The sequence below is a fragment of the Pteropus alecto genome, unplaced genomic scaffold, assembly GCF_000325575.1.
Source record: "Pteropus alecto unplaced genomic scaffold, ASM32557v1 scaffold57, whole genome shotgun sequence".
NCBI lineage: Eukaryota > Metazoa > Chordata > Mammalia > Chiroptera > Pteropodidae > Pteropus > Pteropus alecto.
In genome coordinates, this window is record NW_006442508.1 from 8015372 (window position 1) to 8036690 (window position 21319).

At 38.2% G+C, this 21319-nt stretch overlaps 1 long non-coding RNA gene, 1 other non-coding gene and 1 pseudogene across 2 annotated transcripts; all 3 read left to right on the forward strand.

The window, feature by feature from the left end:
• Positions 1–10: 10 nt before the first annotated feature.
• On the forward strand, positions 11–1829 carry LOC107196436. Its single transcript, XR_001517831.2, has 2 exons — positions 11–380; positions 1101–1829. It is a non-coding gene; the product is annotated as an uncharacterized LOC107196436 (long non-coding RNA).
• LOC112471604 lies at positions 650–771 on the forward strand. The gene has a single exon (XR_003043351.1). It is a non-coding gene; the product is annotated as a small nucleolar RNA SNORA26 (small nucleolar RNA).
• Positions 1830–8540: 6711 nt separating the features above from the next.
• LOC102886199 lies at positions 8541–20043 on the forward strand (annotated as a pseudogene).
• Positions 20044–21319: the final 1276 nt, after the last annotated feature.

Genomic DNA, 21319 nt, shown 5'->3' on the forward strand with positions numbered 1-21319 from the left:
TCACCCGGGGGGCCCGCGGGCCCGGGCGGGGCTGGGCTCGCCCCGCGTCCCCTCAAGCTTTGCCCGCCCGGAGCTGCGCTGCTCCCGGCGGCCAGAACCGAGGGGCAGAGCAGCCCTCGGCGGCCCTGGGGGGCGGGCGGCCGTGCCCGTCCCGGGGCCGGCGAGGCACAGACACGGCGCCGAGGCGCGGGGACGGGGGTTCCCGCGGGCGGGCCCCGGCGCGGTAACAACTTTGCGCTTTGCTTCTCCAGGGCGCAGCCGGGGCTGCTTTGTAGGGGTCCGGCCGCTCTGCCTGCGGGGGCTCTTCGCGGACCGACCTTGGGCCTGGGGAGTTTGTCGCCAACGTCTGCGGGGTGCAGCGGCCTAAATTTCAAGCGCTGGTATGTTCCCGTTCTTGAAGGAAATGAAATGACCAAGGCCCCCAGCACGTGGCCAATGGCGACTCCCGGGCGCGGGTTTGGTGCAAAGGCCGGAATCAGGCTCTTCCTTAACACAAAAGAAATTTACGGTCACGGGCACCACCCAGTAGACATCTGCTTCTGCTGGGTTTTCAGACTTATTAAAGAAACTGCTGAGATCCACGGGATATTGACGAAACGGTAGTGTAGGAAACAGTAGAGAACCCTATAAACCCAAATCGCCCTTTCCTGTGCCCTTTTAAGGTTGACGCAGTGCCTTAAGAGGCTAACACAGAAGGGTAAAATAAGTCTCCATAAAACCCAGAGAAGAGATTGTGAAACTCCTCTTTGGATCCTGTCTGGAGTCACAGCTGAACCAGAAAATTCCTTTCTGTTTGAGCAGCTTTGTAATATTTTTACATAGTTTATAGCAAAGTGATAAATTTAAATTTAATCTTAGCTTTGATAATATCTTCAGGCATGTTTTTTAAACTCCTCCGGGTATACCATCCAGTGTTTTCAACTAGATAAGGGAATTTGGAGACTTTGGTTATCTTTGAAGGTGGAAAACATCCAAATGATGGAACACGTGTATAGGAGGCTTTCCCTGGACATCCTGTGAGACAAACTGAAAAGAACATACCTCAAAGTGTTTTTCTGTTTAAAGAGTCACTTAGAAACCGGTTGTTTCTTTTTTTACAGGTTGAAAACTACAGATAGAAGCCATTGAAGCTGGAATGCTGTGGTGCTGGTATTTTAACTGATCTGTCACTCTACAGTTTATAACACAAATGTATAACTTGTAGCAACCATCTGTCCATGCACCTTCACAGGAGTTAGAGCAGAAACACAATACTTGTGAAGAGCAGTGTGACAGTTGCTTTATTTTCATCTTAATTCTCACAACTCTTTGAAGTCACTGCTATTCTCATTTTACAGGTAAAGCAACAGGATAGTGCATGACTTGATTTCCTGTCACATTTATAACCCTGAATAAGCTTCATATGTAACTTTTTGGATGTGACTGCTGGAAAGTCACTTATCTCTTGAGATTTGGTATCCTGGTATGACAAATATTTAAACAGATTAAGTCAGCTTTTGGAGGGAAAGACTGTAGTTGAGCTATTATTTAAGAATATAAGCTCTTTACAGTATTTACATAGACCTATAGAAGTTCTCCAAAATTTGGTACAAAGGTAGCTTTTTAAAAATTTTTTTTGAGCTGTAAGAAGGAATATAAAGGACATAGTGGTGCTAGATTATTAGAATATGTAAGTACTAGAGATGATGGGGGAAAATTTTCATATGAGAAGAAATGTGACGGCAGCAAGATGAACAGCCCAGTATGTACTAGAAGTTCTTCCCGTTGCCTAGCTCTGTCTACAGACACTTCATTTTCCAGAAGTCTTAAATAAAGGTATTTAATATTCACCTTGGAGTCATTCTTAATGCTTATTTCATAACATTGTTTTTTTTTATATTCCATTTTGTAAATTCCAGCCTTTTAAGTTCTTTAGGTAATATATTCAAATATGTTAGCAGGCCATAGTTGCTAGAGAGGAAAAAGGGGAAGAGAAATAGGAAGTACCTATATATGCCTCGTGAGTGGAGGGCATTTCGGATAAGGCTGGTTAGTGAACCGAATACAAAAGACCTGAAGGAGCCGAGATGCAGTGATTGATCATACATTTGGATGAGAAGCATTTAAGGCAGAGAAAGCCAAGTGTAAAGGCTCTGAGGCAGGATGGGTTTAAAGGTATTGGGGAAAAGCAATGAGAACTGCAGAGAAGTGACCTTAAAGGGAAGATTTTGTAAGAATATACGCAGGGCTACAGTGGATATTTTAGACTCTGCTAAAAATGGCAGCTTGCTTTCTGGCCTCAGGGCTCCAAATACTCTTAGCTAGAATGCTCCCCACCACACTTTCCCATTTTCTGTAACTATCAACCCCTTCCTACCCTCCTCAAACTCCCACACAAAAGTGCTTTTGTTCTAGATTTCTATAGCGCTCTATAATGGCCTTATACTTAGATTTTGTGGTTTGTGTACTTGCCTGACTGTCCTCTGCCTCTACATTCTGCAAGCTCTGGACTATTACAGGTAAAGTCCATCTTGGTTCTCACCATATTCTTAGGGTCTAGCCAAGTGCCTGGCATAGTTTCTCTAAACATTTAAACTTAAGCCATAAACCCACGTGAGTTTTAGTTTATCTGTACATTGGTAATCGTAGTTATTAAGCCGAGTTTATACATAGTACATCTAATACCTGGTGAGTGGTAAGCACTCAGTGTCATTTGTTGGTTGTACTGTAGGATCATTTTTATAAACTGGTCCTTGTAATATCGGAACAATGACAGTACTGGTATTTGGTATTTATATACTACTAAAATGCTAGCTTTAGTTAGTAAATAAGCATCTACTATGGGCCAAGTACTATTCTAGGTATTGTGAAAAGTGAACAAAGACAAAAATCTGGATTTGGTTGCAATGGATCCATTGATAGCAGCTTCCAGTGTAAAGGCCTGTGAGGTTTCCTTAGCTGAGTGCTGTGAATTGAAAGAAAACAGTCATAAAGCCTTAACAGGGTACAAATAAAGTTGTTCTGGTGGAACAAGGCATAAGACACCACATAAACAGTGGTCTAAAGAAAGTGAAAATGGGCCAAGAAAATGACAATGTTTTCTAACTACTGTCAAGATGAGAGATGTAAAACTACAAGTGTTAAAGTCTGACTTAAGTCTCTAGCACATGGTTTCCAAAAATAACCACTGTTTCATAAATGCCTCCATTCTACTGAGCCTAGTGGTGGTTCTTTGCCCCTTGAGTTACTTGGGATCCGCGAACAGGCGGAACCCCTGAATCTGCCACAGATCCTCCTCCCTTTCCCATCACCCAGCCTCACCAGTGCAGCCCTGTTTATACTTTGGTGTTCCAAATAATTTTTTTGGTAAAAGGGTTTTGGCTAAAAAGTTGGAAGTCCATTACACTAAACAATAGCAAGTGACAGCTGTGAGTAGTTTTATAGCCGGGGGCAAAACATTGGGGGGAAAATGGAAATTTTTAAAGGTGCTTGAGAGAGTCAAGAATTTAGAAATGCACTGTCCAAGATGGCAGCCATTAGTCATATGTGCTATTTAAATCAAAATAATTCAGTTCAGTTGCATTTGCCACATGTGGCTAGGGTCTACTGTACTGGACAGTAGATATAGAACATTTTCATTACTGCAGAAAATTTTTATTGCCGGTACACTTCCAGAGATTATATGATGTAACCACCTTGTTTTATAGAAAAACCTATTAAACCTAGAGATGATATAGTAGGCTGAATAATAGCCACTAAAGATATCAAGTCCTAACCTTGAACCTATAAATGTTATTTGAAAAAGGGTCTCTGTAGATGTGATTAGATAAAGGGTTTTGAAATGGGGAGATTACTCTGGGTAATTTGTGGACACTAAATCCAATCACAAGTGCCTTTAGAAGAGGAAGGCAGAGGAGATTCCATGCAGGACATTGGCCTTGAAGGTTGGAGTGATGCAACTTCAAGCTGAGGCCAGAAGCTGGAAGATTCCAGGAACACAGCATCCCTCCCCACTTATGCCACCGGGGCCTCCCCAGGCCCCCAAGGGAGCATACTGATCGACTCAGAGAAACTGATTTCTAACGTCTGGCCTCCAGAATTGTGAGAAGATAAATTTGTTGTTTAAGCCAAGTTTGTGGTAATTTGTTACAGCAAACTCAGGTAACAGAAATCTTAAGTCACAAAGTTGGAGCTGGAACCTCACCACACCACACTGCCTCCTACACTTTTTATTAATGCCTTACGGGTGAGGTAGGTAGGGATAGGTCTTATCTACTGATTAGTCAATTCAAAAAATTTCAGAGGTATGGCAGTGAAGTTGAAATTTATTTAGGTTTAAAGCATGAGAGGCATGAACATGTATGTGGCTAAAATATGGAGGATTAGCAAAGAAAACATCAAAACAAGTCAACTTATGGTTAATTGGAATATCAGTTACTTATATATGCTTTTAATAAATTTTATTACACGGTACAAAAACATTCAAAGTTCAAGTTGTAAAAATTTGGTAACAGAAACAATAGAATTACTCTAATTATCATAATTTTCGCCTGTGGGCCATACAGCTTAGGCCAGCAGTGTCCCAGAGGTAATACAGACTGTTAAAATGAGACAATTTTTCCAAAATCAACCTCAATTAGTTTTGGCTCATGTTCCATGAAATGTAAACTTGAATTTCTGGGAGGCTTTAAAAAAAACAAATAGTATAACTAATAAAACTAGCCTTCTCAGGGTCACTACCACAGGGCTCTGCCTTAAGTCCTATATATTGTAATTCTGATGTATCTAGATTGCAACAATATCAATACTAAATGATGGCCTCTTCATACTAAAGACTAGGAAGGAAACGGGCAAAGAATTCAAGTTTCTGAATGAGTTCAAACTTGTCAAACAAAATTTATTCTTATAGGAAGAAACAATGCATGATACGACTGGCTCCTTAGCTAAAATGCTAATGTTCATGGACAAAGATATCTGAAAATCTTTTTTTTGCATTATTTTCTAGGTTTATCAAAATTTCTTTTGTGTGAAACCATTTTCACCTATTACTTCTGTATAAGCATACCATATCTATATCAACTTTGACATGAATTATCAATTTTTTTAAATAATGTTTCAGCAAAACTACCCATTTGACCATAATGTACTTGAAGCTATTTATGGTCTCATGAATATTCAAGATAATGCCTTCCCTTTGATTAATGCCTATTAGAACTGAAGCTTAAGATATAACCACCACACTCAGTAGTACATGGAAAATGTGGAAACCATTCTCAACCTATGGAATTTCATTCTCCTGATGAAAGGATCAAAACTCAGCCCTATTCGTTTACCCTTCACACCAAATTCCAACCTGCAGTTTATAAATAAAAAATGTTTAAAATCGAGAGTTAGAGTACAAAAATAATAGAAAGCTTTGTGAGGTTTTGACCAAAATCAGGTCCTCCCTTTTTTAGGGGGTGAAGGATATAGATAGAAGGGGAGAGTGTATTTTATATGGACTGCTCATCACTCCTTACAGCCTCTTCTACTTCCTTCTTGCTGACAGACTTGCATACCTCTTTCCAACATCTGAGCTCAATCTTCCACAAGAAAAAGAAGTTTTCATTGTTACAAGTCTAAACATTTTTGCTTAAAAGTGGCTACTCTCTTATCCTTTTTTAATATAGTTCCATATAGAGTGACACTAATTGCTAGCTCCTAGTTTAAGGTTTAACTCCAAGCCTGTAGGTAAACTATTGTTAATTCAGATGAACCCACCTTGAAGAAATAAGGTAGACATGCCTCCATGTTAGTTCTCATTCTGAGGAAACAGGTTTCTCCCAATAAACTTCTAGCTTTGTGTTCTCTATTTTATCACACTCAACAGGTTGCACTCTGCTTAAATCATGTAACTACAAAGCCAGTAAAAAATGTTTGAAGCTCAGCTCATTTTAGATACAGCCTCAAGTTTCTCCAAGACCCATGAAACAAAACTGTGATTGTGCCCTGAATATACACCCAAGTGGCAGGTTCTTGTGTAGCTCTATTTTGGTTTGGCTCTACATAATCATCGATCACAGTAGCAAGAGATATAACCTTGCCAGAAATTTTACTCTCGTGCAAATTTTCTTTCAGAGTTAGTCTGTTTCCTTACCTAAATTTAACTTTTCAGTCATTTCTCTTAGTAAATTGGCTATTTGAGCATACTGAACTTCTGACCTCCTTAGTGTTTTCATATGTTCTATGGGTGACTGGATGGCCACTAAAGCATCATCATGGATATCATCTGTATGTTCCTTAAACCTTTTGTGCCAGTCAAAAACTCTTGTTCTTGACATTACTTCGTCACCATAAACTACTTTTAACATTTCAAGTTTCTCACTTGCAGATTTATTTAACTTTACATAAAGTTTAATCTGAATTCTTTACTATAAATAATGGCCACTCATTTTTATGTGAAAAAAGGAATAATTCTTTTTTACATCTACTCACAAAGTTAGCTGGCGACCTTGAAAGCCCTGTTGTGGTGAGCTGAAGCATATTATAATATGTCCTGGCAACAATCAGTCCTCTGATTTCACAAACCACACATGAAAAATTAGTCAAAATTACAACAAGAGTGCAAATGATCTTTAGAGAAGTTGATGAAGCTTTCAGCAGCATTCCATCTCAGCTTTAATGCCTTCTATTTCCCACATACGAAAGGGGAGAAAATAAATCAGCATTTTCTCACTGGTTAGATGGATAGGAAATTGATACTTGAAATACATTAACTTTGTGCAGGGAGCATTTACCTGCCCCCTGCCCCCCAACACCCTAAGATTAAACAGATACAATCTAATAACATTTTAAGCAGCCACTTATATTGGCTGTTTTTCTATTGCTGTTGATTTAATAGAGAGGCTTAAATACAAAATACCAAAATACTTTATTTCCAAATATATAATGAGTGGATGCCGATAATGTCTCCAGTCTATATAATACATTGTGTAGTTGTGTCCTTAAGAATTCTAACACATAAGTATTGTTATCCATATTCATCCTGCAAATACTACCTAGTATATTCAGAGTTTAAACTTTGAACCCAAATTTCTTTTAGTTCTCAAAGTTTGAAAAGGTTTTCACAAATTATGGTTGTACAATGCAGACACTGGAATTAAAATTAACAAGGTTTTCTAATGACTGGTTGTGACTTTAGATTGTATCTATTGATGAGTATTGTTTTTTGGCTTTTATTGTAGTGAAATATACATAAAATTTATCCTTTTATCCATTTTTAAAGTGATCATATAACTCTTTAATTCAGTGCATTAATTGCATTCACAATGTTGTGCAACCATCACATTTCCAGAACTTGTCCATCATCCCAAACTGAAATCCTATGCCCATTTAAGAGTAACTCCTTATTCTTCTCTCCTCCAGCCCCTGGTAACCTCTATGAATTTGCCTACACTAAGCACCTCATATAAGTGGAATCTTACAGTACTGGTCCTTATCGTTTGGCTTATTTCATTTAACATAATGTTTTCAAGGTTCACCTTGAACCTTGTCACAGGTATTCATTCCTTTTTAAGGCTGAATAATATTTCACAGTATGTACATAGTACATTTTGTTTATCCATTCATCTCTAGATGGACATTTGGGTTGTTTCTACCTTTTGGCTATCGGGAATAAAATTGCTTATGAACAATGGTGTACAAATTACTGAGTCCCTCCTTCAAATCTTCTGGGTGTATACCAGGTGGAATTACCCAATCATATGATACCTCTTTAATTTTGGGGGGAGCCACCAAACCATTTGTTACAGTGACCACACCATTCACATTCCTACCAGCAATGCACAAGGGTTTCAATTTCTCCGTATCTCTGCGAATACCTGTTATTTTCAATGAAAGCTACATGAAGATTCAGATATCTACAGGGTTAAATATTCTTTCCCCAATCTCCGTTTGCACCGCACCTCCCTCCTCCCATGCCCCCCTCCGCTTTTTTTGGCAGTGCTAACAGTCTCGGACTCAAGACTTTTAGCATTAAATACTTTTATGTTGTTTGCCAAGGGGAAGAATTCAATATATTTTGACATGCTTCTTTACTGGCGGAATCTGCATTACCTTTTTGGGAAATGTATAAGGTTGCTTTAAGTGTCTGCATTAGAAACAAACTGTGACAGTATCCCCACTTGAACTCACTGTAAATTAGCACAAAAAGCATGAGCTAGAAATTGGCTGGGACACCAGGAGTTGCTCGTTTAAGCAAGGCAGTTAATCTCTACGCATAGTATCATACTGCATTGCGTGCACTAGAAAGTGTGTTAACAATAGAACCACCGTTCACCCACTATTTTTAATTCAAACGTCCCATTCAAAGTTGCAAACCCTTAAACACAGATGGCATGAGAGTTAGCACCTAGCAGAGTCTAACTGGGTCACGTTTTACTACCACGGCTTCCATCTACCAAGTGGCAGCACAGCCGCTCTGACGGCCAATCTCCGCACCTGCAGAAGAGATGGCAGTTGAGCGCGTGGTAAAGCCCGAGCTCCTGTGGCTAAAAGAACCCAAAGCCGGGGCCGCGCCTCACCTCGGCCTCTGGCACGGCGGATTCGCGTTCTAAGAAAGGCGACTCATTGCCTGAGGCTGATCAAATTCCCTGGCCGCGCCCACCGGCCCTCCAGGGCTCACAGCTCAGAGTTGAGATTCGGTGGAGGCCTCCAGGTGTCCCAGGAACCAGACGCAGGGAAACAACCTGTAGCGGACGCACGAGGTAACCATGCGCCGGAAGAAGAGTTCTGCACCCTCGCGAGAGTTCTGACACTTCTCCCTACAGCCGCGAGAACTCTGGAAGATGCGGTCAGCCAATCACCGAATGGGACCCAGCCTGTGCGCTCCCAATTGGTAAGCCCGGGAAAGCTCGTGTCCCATTGGTACTTTTTCCGGCCTCACCTCTCTGCTTAGGGTGGGGAACAGCAGAAGGAACGCCTGTGTTTGTCCTTAGCTGGAGGCTGCTGTGTAGAGTGAGTCCTAACCCTTCACGCATGGCATCTTAAGGCTATTTCACGCCCAGATTCTGACCCGTTCTGTATCATTCCTAACCTCTGCCTTTTACCCTCTGTCCCACACTGCCCCAGTTGGGCAGGGAGACTTCCATTGACCATGCCAAATTAAGATATTTCTCTTAAAGCTTTCTAACATTAATACCTTATATTTAGCTCTGCATTAGTATGCAATAAGAATTGTTTTTTAAAAAACAATCACTAAATCCCCTGTACCTTAACTTATTAAATCATCAAAATAATCGTCAGTGGAATAGGTACTGTTAATATTTTTCAAGTGCAGAAACCAGAGGCACAGGGGAATTTAGTGACCTGCCCCAAGTTCTGTGTTTTTGCCATCTACTACACTCTGTCCTTTTGAACGCTATTGTCCTACTTTTAATTCAGGCCTTCATAACTGCTTGCCTGGATTACTTCTATGAACTGCCCTTTAACTCCTCTCCTTGCACCCTCTGTAAAGCCAAGGATTAATCTTCCTAATGCAAAGCTGATCATGGCTCAAATCCTTCTCAAGTCTCTCAAATGTCAAATGCTTCTGTGGCCTCTTATTGTCCATAGGTTCTGGCAGTGAGTGCTGTTTATTAAAATATTCACACCTATAGACGAGTTCACAAACCATACATGACTAGCCTGCTGATATTTCGCAAACATCTCATCAGCAACAAGCTTAAGAAACAGAACATAACCAATATCCTAGAAGTGTTTCCTTCTCATCACAAACCACTCCATTCTGTGCAAGGGTTATCCACCATGCTGACTTATAATAGTACATAGTAAGTAGAGTAGCATTCTTGTTTGCACATTACATAAATGGAACCATTACAGTGCATACACGTTTGTATCTGATTTCTTTAACTCACTATTATGTTCATTAGGTTCATCAGTATTTTGGCTATAGTTACAATTTGTTCACGAGAATGCAGTATTGCATTCCATTGTGTTAATATACCAGAATTTATTTATCCAGTCAATTGTTAATAGGCATTGGAGTAGTCTACATTTGGAGCTATTAAAAATATTGCTGCTATGAACATTGTAATATCTTTTGAGGAACATGATGAGTGGTGAATGCAATTCTATTGGCTATATACCTAGAAATGGAATTGTTAGATTGTAGATTGTGTCATATTCAGATTTCGTACATATTTTTAAACAGTTTTCCAAAGTGTTTGCACAAATTTACACTGTTGTTTACAACATACGAGAGTTCCAGTTTTTCTATTCTCATCAGCATTTTTCCATCTTTTTTCATTTGGACATTTTGGTGGGTGACAGTTGTGTCTCATGTGATTTTAATTTGTATCCTCCTGATGCTTAATGAAGTTGAGTATCTTTTCATGTATTTATTGGTTATTTAGAAATAACTTTATGAATGAAGTGTCTGTTAAATTTTTTGCCTGTTTTTCTGAGCTGTGTCTTCATTTGATTTTTCCTAACATTTGATTATAAGAAATTTCAAATATTTAGGAAAGTTTAAAGAATTTTACAGTAAACACGCATAATGCCATTAACATTTCATAAAACTTTATTATATTTCTATCCTCTTCATCTTAATGTTGTTGCATTTCAAACTAATTTGCAGATAGCAATACATGTCATCTAAATACTTTAGCATGTCTGTCATTAACTAGAATTCAATATTTAAGGTTTTTTTATGGAAAACTTAACCGGAATGAAATGCATAAATCTTCAGTGTACATTTGCTGAGTTTCAAGATAACGAGTTTTGAGTTCAATGTCCCTGTCCTTTTTAGTCCATCTCCATTTCTACTTTCTCGCAGGCAACCACTGTTCTGATTTTTGTCCCACTATAGATTAGCTTTACTTGGATCAAAATTTCCTATAACTATAATCATACAGTATATACTCTTTTGTGTAAGACCTTTTTCACTCAGCAAACTGTATTTTAGATTCATCCATGTTGCTGCGTGTGTCAGTAATTCATTTCTTTTTATTACTAAATAGTATTCCATTGGGTAAATATACCACAATTTGTTTATTCATTATAATAGGACTTTTTTTTATATGCATCCTTTGTCAGATATATATGTTGCAAATATTTCCTCCCATTCTGGATTTCTTTCATTCTTTTAATAGTGTCTTTTGAGGAAAATGTCTTAATTTTAATACTCCAATTTATCAATTTCTATAGTGACTGTTTTATGGTTTTATTTATGAAATCTATGCCTACTCCAGGCTATGAAAAGTCTTTCTCTTTTCCTCTAAAAGCTTTACTGTTTTAGTTTGCTATTTAGAACTATAATCCATTTGGAACTGATTATTGTGAATGATGAGATATAGAGGTGGGTCCAGATATAGTTTTTTCTATATGGATATCTACTTAATCTAACATATTTATTTAAAAGATAATTTCCTCTCACTTGCAGTTGTCATAAATCAGGTGACCATACATTGCAGACCTATTCCCCAACTCTATTTTGTTTGATAGGTTGGTTAGTCTATCTTTGCACCAATACCACACGGTCTTCATTAATACAGTAGTCCCTTCCTTTGCTTATCTATGGTTTCACTTTCCTCAGTTTCAATTACCTGAGGTCAGCTGTGGTCCAAAAATATTAACTAGAAAATTCCAGAAATAAACAATTCATAAGTTTTAAATTGCACGCGATTCTGAGCAGTGTGATGAAATCTCGAGGTGTCCTGTTCTGTCCTGCCCTTTGTCCAGCATACTGTATACTCTCCCTGCTCCTTAGTCACTCAGTAACTGTCTGGGTTATCACTTCTACTGTCACAGTATCCCAGGGCTTGTGTTCAGGTACCTCTTATTTTACTTACTAATAGCCCCAAAGCACAAGAGTAGTGCTGTAAAGCACTACTCTTAGAGAATATATAAAGTGCTTCCTTTAAGTGAAAATGTATGTATGTATAGGAAAAAATAGTGTATATGTAATTCAGTACTACCTGCGCTTTTGGGCATCCACTGCGGGTCTTTGATGATCCCCTGTGGATAAAGGGGAATTACTATATAGCTTTATAATTACCCTTGATAGTGTATCAGTGAAGTGAATTCTAATGTAATTAAATTGAAATATAAGTAGCTATGTGGCTAGTGGCTACTGTATTAGACAGCACAGCTATAGAACATCTTCACAGGAACTTCTGTTAACAGCACTCCTTTAGAAGATGTCTAGAGGCCAATATCAGATACTGCATTTCATAGCTACAAGCCATCTTGGGTTTATTGCTGGGCTGCTCTTCAAAAATATCTATGTAAAACCTCTTTTTAGAGATTCGAAAATATCGTCTCATAAATAGGTCAGACGCCCAGTTCTTTTGACCTTACACTGTTAGCAATGAAAATATTATTTCAGGTGTGGGAGAGCTTAATGATTTGGGAGACATTTCCTGTGATCAGACACCAAAAGGTATGTAGCCCCAAATCATAGGAAAAAATTTCTGCTGTAGTATCTGCTCTCATCCAAGGTTACACTTAACAATTCTCTTATAGAGTACTTTCCTGGGTTGTCACTAGCAGTGTTTGAAAGAATTTGCCCTCAGACCTGCAATCAGAGGTCCAAATCAGATCTGGCTCCTGTATGTAAGGAATTCCTCAAACCATATTGTCCTATTTATTCCATCGGTAATATTGAAGTCTTGTGATTGTAAAAGGACACATATGTACTTATTATGTCCTTCGAGTGTTACTTTTAAAATGAGATGTATTTATTTCTTCCCACAATACTTCCATTTGATAATTATTTGTTTTCCAATGTCTTGTATTTTATAGTACTGTGATGGCTATTTTAATTATAATCAATTTCCAGATGAGTATAGTGATCTAAATTTTCACTGGGGCAACAAATGTTTATTGGTCACTTACTCTGCAAGATGCCTGTGCTAGCCCCTGGAGAGAGACTGACAAATAGCAGATAATCATTATTACTGAGCATCTACTATATAGCCCAAGCACTTTTATTTGTTATTTTTAATGATCATGACACCACTAAAAGGTAAATATTGTTACCTCATTTTTCAAATGTAAAACTAAGGTGTAGGGAGGGTGTCAAATTCCTACAGCTAATAAGTATTGAAGCTGAGATTTAAACTATGGATCCCCACCACCACCATCTCTATGAGACCTATCACACCTAAAAAGGTGTTTGTTTACTCTCTGGGAACATATTATCTAGAGGAGTCAAACATACAATAATACAACCTCCAACAGAAGAAACGTTACAAAAGGGAGAGAAACATACAAAGGACAGACTGGTGGTTGCCTAACAGAGAGGGGTGGGGGGAAGGATGAGAAAGGTAAAGGGGAATGAGAGGTATAAATTTCCAGTTGTAAAATAAATAAGCCACAGAGAGTAATGTATAGCATTGGGAAAATAGTCAACAATATCCTAATAACTTTGTATGGTGAGATGGTTACTAGACTTATTGTGGTGATCATACTGTAAGATCTCCTGAAATCCCTTCTCCATAAAATGCTTCTGGAATGATCTGAGAAGTAACAACCTTCCCTCTCTCCATCCTTAATCCTCAGCCAGGCTTCTCTGACCTTATTTCTGAATAGGATGCATTGCTAACAAAGCAGTGCCCTGCTAACAAAGGGTCAGTGCCCTCTTTAGGAGTACAGCTCTCCAAAGACCACCTCAGAACCAGAATCTGTCCACGCTTGACTGCTTTGAGACACCCTCCGGAGCAAACATCTAAGTTAATGTAGAAGGACGTGCAACGATAGGCCCTTTAAGAAGACCTTAATATGAATGTGATGACTAGCTATCTAGCTGATATCTTGGACCATAAGGATAAGGACCATACCCTAGGTGTTATGGATTGAATTGTGTCACCCTAAATTCATATATTGAGGTCCTAACTCCTAGTACTTCAGAATATGACCTTATTTGGAATGTGATGTTATAGGGTTATTGTAGTTATAATTAGTTATCATGAGGTCATACTAAAGTAGAAAAAGCCCCTAATCTAATATGACTGGTGTCTTTATTAAAAGGGGAAATGTGGACAGAGACACAGACACAAACATAGACACACACATACACACAGACACACACAGAGAGAACACTATATGAACATGAAAATGATGGTAGAAATGCTTCTGCAAGCCAAGGAATACCCAAGATTGCCAGAAAACCTCTAGAAACTAGAGTTGAAGCCTGGAACAGATTCATCCTTGCAGTCCTCAGAAAAAAAAAAAAAACCTATCAAGTTCTTGATCTCCTGGACTCTACATCTTTTAGAATTTAGAAATTCTGAATATTAATAATTTGCTACTTGCATCCAATATGAACTTATGATACAATTATTTTGCATAGGAAAACCAAGCCAAGAAAGCTCACCTCTTTTCTGCTAAAGCAGATCATCAAGACTACAGTAAATCAAGGTCTTTCTTTGACGTTGTGATGCATTTATTTTTTCAAACAGGACAGTTTATAAATGGCCTCATTTTTCTCACGAAAATTCTTACCAAAGAGAGATGTTTCAGTTGATTCATCTTTCTCTTTGGAACACCAGAAACATTATCAAGACAAATACAAATTACCCTTCTCTCGATAAACGTCTCACTTAATAAAAATAGTGATTTCGATGTCTGTTTTGTTTGGTGTGTATATGTTTAGTCCAGGCAGGAGCACATCAAAAGTGTGAGGGTGAGAGAGATTCACCTCTCTTCTTTGCTTCAAAAGGATCCACACACAATGGCCTTCACAGCAGCAGATTGCAGCTTTCAGCTTTATGCCTCTACCTGTCTGCACACGTGTGAATGTTTTATAACAGCTCGCAATTGTTAGGAAAGTAAAAAAACTACCTTCTTGAAAATGGGACGGGGAGAAAACAACTGCCAAACTCCATTAAGGCCATTACTAAACCACTCTGTATTATATTCCTTAACATTAACATTCTAAAACTAGTTGAAAAAGGCTCATAGTGCCCCACTGACAACTTTTTTTGTTTGAAATTTTTATTGTTCTAAAATATACATAACATAAAAATTTTTTCATTTTTACCATTTTGAAGTGTACGAGTCAGTGGCACTAAGAATATTGACAATGTTGGACGACTATCGCCGCTATCCATTACCAGAAAATTTTCATCATCCCCAAACTGAAACTCCATACCCATTAAACAGTAAGTCCCTACCCACCCTTCTCCCAACCTCTGGTAACCTCTGTTCTACTGTCTGCCTCTATACATTTGGCTGTTCTAGGAACTGCATATAAGTGGAGTCATGCAGCATTTGTCTTTTCTGTGTCTGGTTTATTTCAGCATGATGTTTTTAGGGTCCATGCATGTTGTAGTGTCTATCAGAATCTTATTTCTTTTTAAGGTTGAATAGTATTCCACTGTGTATATATCACATTTTGTTTACCCACTCACATCCATCAATGGGCCCTGGGTTGTTTCCGTCTTTTGGCTATTGTGAATAATGCTGCTGTGAACATTGGTGTACACACTGGCATATTTTACCAGTGGGCTATACAAACCTATTAACCAGCATTTGCACAGTGTGAGGATAGGTTTAAGGTCTTCCTTAAACTAGTGGTTATAAAACTTGGTCAAACATTAGAATCACTTGGGGTGTTTTAAAAAAATTCCCAGTGGCCATGCTGCACCCAGAACCAGTTATATCAATTATCTGGGAGTGGGACCCAGGCCTCAGTATCTTTTGTAAATATTACCAGTTGATTCCAATGTGCACACAAGTTTGAGAATTAGTGTCCTAAATAGTTGACTAGTAATTACGTTTAATGTAGCGAGGAGGCAACAAAACTAAAATGTTAAATCAAGTTGTATTCAGAGACTGCAATACATTGATCAGCCCTACCATCAGACCTTGAGGAAACCTGCAGACCAAAAGAAGATTACTGCTGGATTGCTAAGAACCACTTCTCCACACTGTGAAGGGAAAACAGAGTCTTTAAGTGGCATCCTACACAAAACAAAATTATTCATTCCCTATGGATGAAACCATGGGGAGCCTATGGATCACAGGCTAGGAATTGCCAGCAGGCCTCTCACACTACGCATTTACCTTTTCTCACGACATACTCCTAACCTTTCACACGGTATGTCCACGCTGTCAAAGGAAAATGGGCAAAGTTTTAAACTGTAATTCACAGAAACTAACTGATATATAAAATGAATTCCCCAATTGGGGTCCCTCTCAGTGTCTTTTTCTCTGTCCTTCTCTGTCCCCATCTCTCCATTCTCTGTCTCTCTCTGAGTCTTTCTCAGGCACTCTCACTCTCTGTCTTTGAGAGGAGACCAGGTTCTGTCTAGAGAGCATTACCCCTTCTCTAAAAAACTTCTCTTTTGACTCTAACTTTGGTGTGCGTTTGAATTCTTTCTTACGCTCAAAGAACCCTCTCTCGGTGCACTGGGAGAAATTTGACTTGTCCTGCATTACTTTCATCTAAAGAGCTCTTGCTTTCCCTATGATATCGAAATCACACTTAGGTGTCCCATACTTTCAAATCCAATTTAGCTGAATTAAATTTTATATATTTTAACTCTTCTAGCCAAAGGACTATAATTTAAGTTTTTTGGGAAGATCTTAGATCTGCCTACCATTATTAAGGTAATATTTGCTCCCATCAGAGACAAGATGAATATAGCCAAATATATAAAAATAAACTTTTATATAATACCTACCATTATTAAGGTAATGTTTGCTCCCATCAGAGACAAGATGAATATATCCAAATATATAAAAATAAACTTTTATATAATTAGATCTAATAATGAAACTCTAGGCACATTTTCTTTAATTTCAGGCCTAAAAATTAACTCCTATTAACACAATTATTTAATATTGCTTTGGAAATTTTATGTTAATAAAATTATACAAGAAAAAGAAAAATGCATCATTATTTGCAGGTGAAAATTCATAGGAATCAGGTAAAGAAATTCTGGAGGTATAAAAATAGATTAATGGCAAGAAAAATAGATTAAAGTCAATAGGATCCTTGTATAGCCAATTATAATGAGCTGAACAATATGATCCAATTTAAATCACCACAAAAATATAAAATACTTAAAACAATAAAAGATGTAGTACATATATTTATTTACATATATTTTTATGTATATTTGTTTAGTTGTAAATCATATTGGGTAATGCTTTGGAGAATGGCCTGTAGAGCAGTTTGCCTGGGGCTAACTTTGGCCTCTACCCTTAGTAGCTGAGAGAACTTGGGAAGTTATTTAACCTTTCTGTGCCTTAGTTTACCCATCTATAAAATGGAGATAATAATAGTTCCTACCTCTAGAGTTGAAGGGATTATATGAATTAAAAATGTAAAGTGCTTGGAACAGTCCCTACTCCATAGTAAGTACCAGCTGAGTGCTCATTTTAACTTTATTACTGGGGGTCTTTTGACAACAGAATTGAACAGATGGAGAACTACAGTATATTCTTGAATAGAGTGAATTTACAGGCTAAAGAATGGAAGGAGGGAGACAAAAATAAACAGACGTCAGATGACTGGGTGCCTAAGAAGTAAATTCTGAATTCTGGGACTGAATATTTTTATATGTTTGTTTCCCTTTTTAACTTATAATTGTGTAAGTGTATGTTAAAAATATTTTAATATGATTCCAATTAAATGTAGAGAGCATGTTAAATATAAAGAGAAAATATTTTTTAAATGCACATGGAAAAATAAATGGATTTGAATATAAAAGAATACCTGAAAAATAAGGTTAATATCAACTTTTACAGCTTATTACGCAGCACTTACAGAATTGTAGTGGAATAGTAGAATTCTACTTTAATGAATAAGAATTCAGAAACATGTGAAACTCCAAGTTTAAGAAATAAACAGAAAGCTTGTTATACGATTTTTCAAAATCAAAGAGATGAAGAAAACTGATGAATGTATTTTGATAATTGGATAGAAATTTGAAAAAATAAGTAGTCCATAGATAAGAAATGAAATATAAAAAAGCTTAAATTCAAGGAGAAATATTAGGGAACAATTCATGAAACATACCCGTGTAATAAAAGTCAATTCTCTCTCTGCTTTGAAGAATTCAATAGAAAAATTGGGGTATCTGAATATATATTACTAAAATGTCTGTAAAGTGGAAAATAAAAGCACAATAACAGAATAGAAAGCTTAAAAATCAAGTACGACACAAAGTCGATCCACATTCTGTCTCCACTCCTACTATCTTTGACTTGTGTCTCTTACCTCGACCTCTGAAACGCCCCTTCTCTGACTGGTCTCCCTTCCTCCATCCTTGTACTCCTAAAAATCCATTCTCTGCGTTACAGGCCGAGTGATTCTTTGTAAAGATCCTAATGAGACTGAGTAAACTCTCACACTTGAAATGCTCCATTGCTTTCCCATGGCACTGAAATAAAATCCAGATCCCCACATGATCACTCAGTTTCAGTCACTGAACTGCCCCGTGCTGGATCCCACCTGAGTCTGCACTGTTTCCTCTGCCCAGAATGTTTTCCCTGGCCACATCTTCATAAGTCTGGGTCCTTCTTGTCCTTTAGGTCTCAGCGTAAATATTTCTTCCTCCCAAATATCTAATCTGAGTCCCCAGCTTAAAATAATAAAAACTAACATTTATTAAGTGTTTTTCTATATATCAGGCACTTTCTGACTTTATGTGCAAAACTGATACAATCTCACAAGAGCCCAATGAGATAGCTTCTATAATTATTATCATTCCCATCTTACAATAAGGAAAGTGCATCCCAGCAAAGGTGTGTTAAAATCTCAATACACTGCAAGAAAGTTGCTGATCAGAGACTTCATTTAATTGCCCTGCTGCCTATAAGGTAGCCTTCCAGCTAATGACAATCACATCCCTCTTTATTATAACACTTTCCAAAGTGTGATTTTTGTTTTATTTTTCTCCTGATAGAATATAAACCTCATGTCTGTCTTGTGCACTGATATACTGTGTATCCAGTACCCAGAACAGCTAACACATGATAAGTACTCAACTAAAGTTTGTTGAATGTTGAATGAATGGATGAGTAAATAAGTGAAAAGTTAAGAAATCAACATGATAAAAAAAAAAAAAACCAGGATCACAAAAGGATCTTTTTTCTCATTTAAAATGTCCTCCTCCCTCTCCTAGCCTCTCCTCTCCAGGAAGAAGCCTGGGGGTCCAGAGTGAGAAGCAGGGACTATATTCCCACACAAGCTGAAGTTCCTCACTACCACGACCCTGCTGGCTTCAACTACAAAGATGAATACAATTTAGAAACGTTAATGTTTGGCTTGAAGATCAGAAATCAGGCACTACATAATTGATTAAAGAGGTAATTTAAGAATCATCCACAGCAGTGACTGGCCCAAATTCTTTGAAAAGTATCTCAGAGATGTTACTTATCCTTTCAAGATTCAAAACTGACAACAAGCAGGTGACTGGCTTTTTGGTTTAGCTGTTAGACTTGAACGTGGAGATAATGCTGAAAAATACAAGGACTTGGTAACTGCTAATACAAAAATGCTGATAATGTAGCTTAAAATGCAGAGCCATTGATCAATTTGGATATACATAATCCTGACTTTAAGGCTGGTGTAATGGCTTTGGCTAATCTTCATTAGATTCAGCATCATGATGAATACTTGGTAACAAGGCAATTTGCATTTTGTTCCAGGAGCGACTGACACAGGATGCAATTGCTAAAGCAAATCAAAAGAGGACTTGCCTGTTGCTTTTGAGAACCATATTCCTGGTTTTGACACAGGAGTGTTTCTTATAAAACAAATGCAGTTCTTAAGGAAGTGCTCATATTCTGTCACGGCTGCATATAGAAGAGCTCAGAGAGCTACAGGCCAAAAATAACGAAGCCATAGTAGCTGTTCAGGCCATTATTGCCCATCCAAAGATAGACCACAGACTGGAGAAAGTTGGAAGATGAGCATTTTAGGATTTCAGCTTCTCATCTACCTAGTACAATTGGGAACCATGTACGCTCTGGCATGTGTTTAGAAATCAAATGTTACATTTTGAGGGAAGAATCCCAGAAAATTGACTATGTTCTAGAGATTTATTATCATTGCTTTTTCTTTAATAAAGTTCAGGAGAGTGGGAAAAAAGTCCTCCTCCCTTTAATACTTACTATTTATTCTGATGGTTATAGCCCCCATTATCTCACATTCATTCATAAAAGGATGTACGGGGAAGCCAATGTGCCGTGAAGTGAGGGACAGAAGTGCTTATTTAGATGGGGAATTCAAATAAGGGAAGCTTCTCGAAAATAATATTTAAACTGAGATCTTAGTGACAAGAACTCAAACTATTGAAGAGTAGGGTTAGGGTGAGCATTGCAGGCTGAGGGAACAGACAAGAGCACATAGCGGGGATTAAAGCATCTGATCACGTAGGGCCTTATAAGCTATGTAAGTAGTTTGGATTTTATTCTAACAATGATAGGAAGCCCTTGGAGATTTTTCAGCAAGGGAATGATGTGATCTTTTTTTGTTGATGTTATTTCTAAAAGTCTCATTTGTGTGAAGCAGATTTTAGGGGGACAAGATTAGATGCAGTTAGAAGAGTTAAGAGAGGACTGTAGTAGTCTCAGCTAGAGGAAGTGGTGGTTTGAACTAAAGTGATTGGATTGTGTTGTGGCAACTGGGTTGAAAGAACTTGCTGATGGAGTGATGGATACATGTGTGGGGCAGAGGGGTAAGAGAAATAATGAAAGACCATCTGATTTTTGGCATGAGCAACTGGGTGGATAGTGTCACTTTTTACTGAGATGAGTAAATCTGAAGAAGAAACGGATTTGGGAGGGAATTTAGAGTTAAGCTTTGGCCATGCTAAAGTAGAGATGCCTGTGAAACATCCAAGTGAAGATGACAAATAAGTACACATATGAGAGTTTAGAGTTGAGTGGGGAAATCAGGGTGGAAGATACAGATTTAAGAATCATTGGAACATAGATACTATTTAAAGCCACAGAGCCTGAATTAGAACACTGGTGAAGGTTATTATGCAGATAGACAGGAGCAAGGGGCCTAGAACCAGCCCCAGAATACTAAAATTTAGAGATGGAGCAGAAGAGGCCAAGGAATACCTACTGGAGTAAGAGAAAAACCAGGAAGGCATGGGTGTTAGTCAGTATCTTTCCGAGAAATGGAACAAATAGGACACGGACACACACACAGATTTATTTTAAGGAATTGGCTTACATGATTGCAGAGGCAGACAAGCCCTAAGATCTGCTGGCTGAATCAGCAAATTAAAGGCCCAGGAGAGCTGATGGTGTAGTTCCAGACTGAATCCAAAAGCCTGAGAACCAAGAGAACTGGTGTCGTGGTTTTCACCTGAGGGCCAGCAGGAGACCCTCATCACCC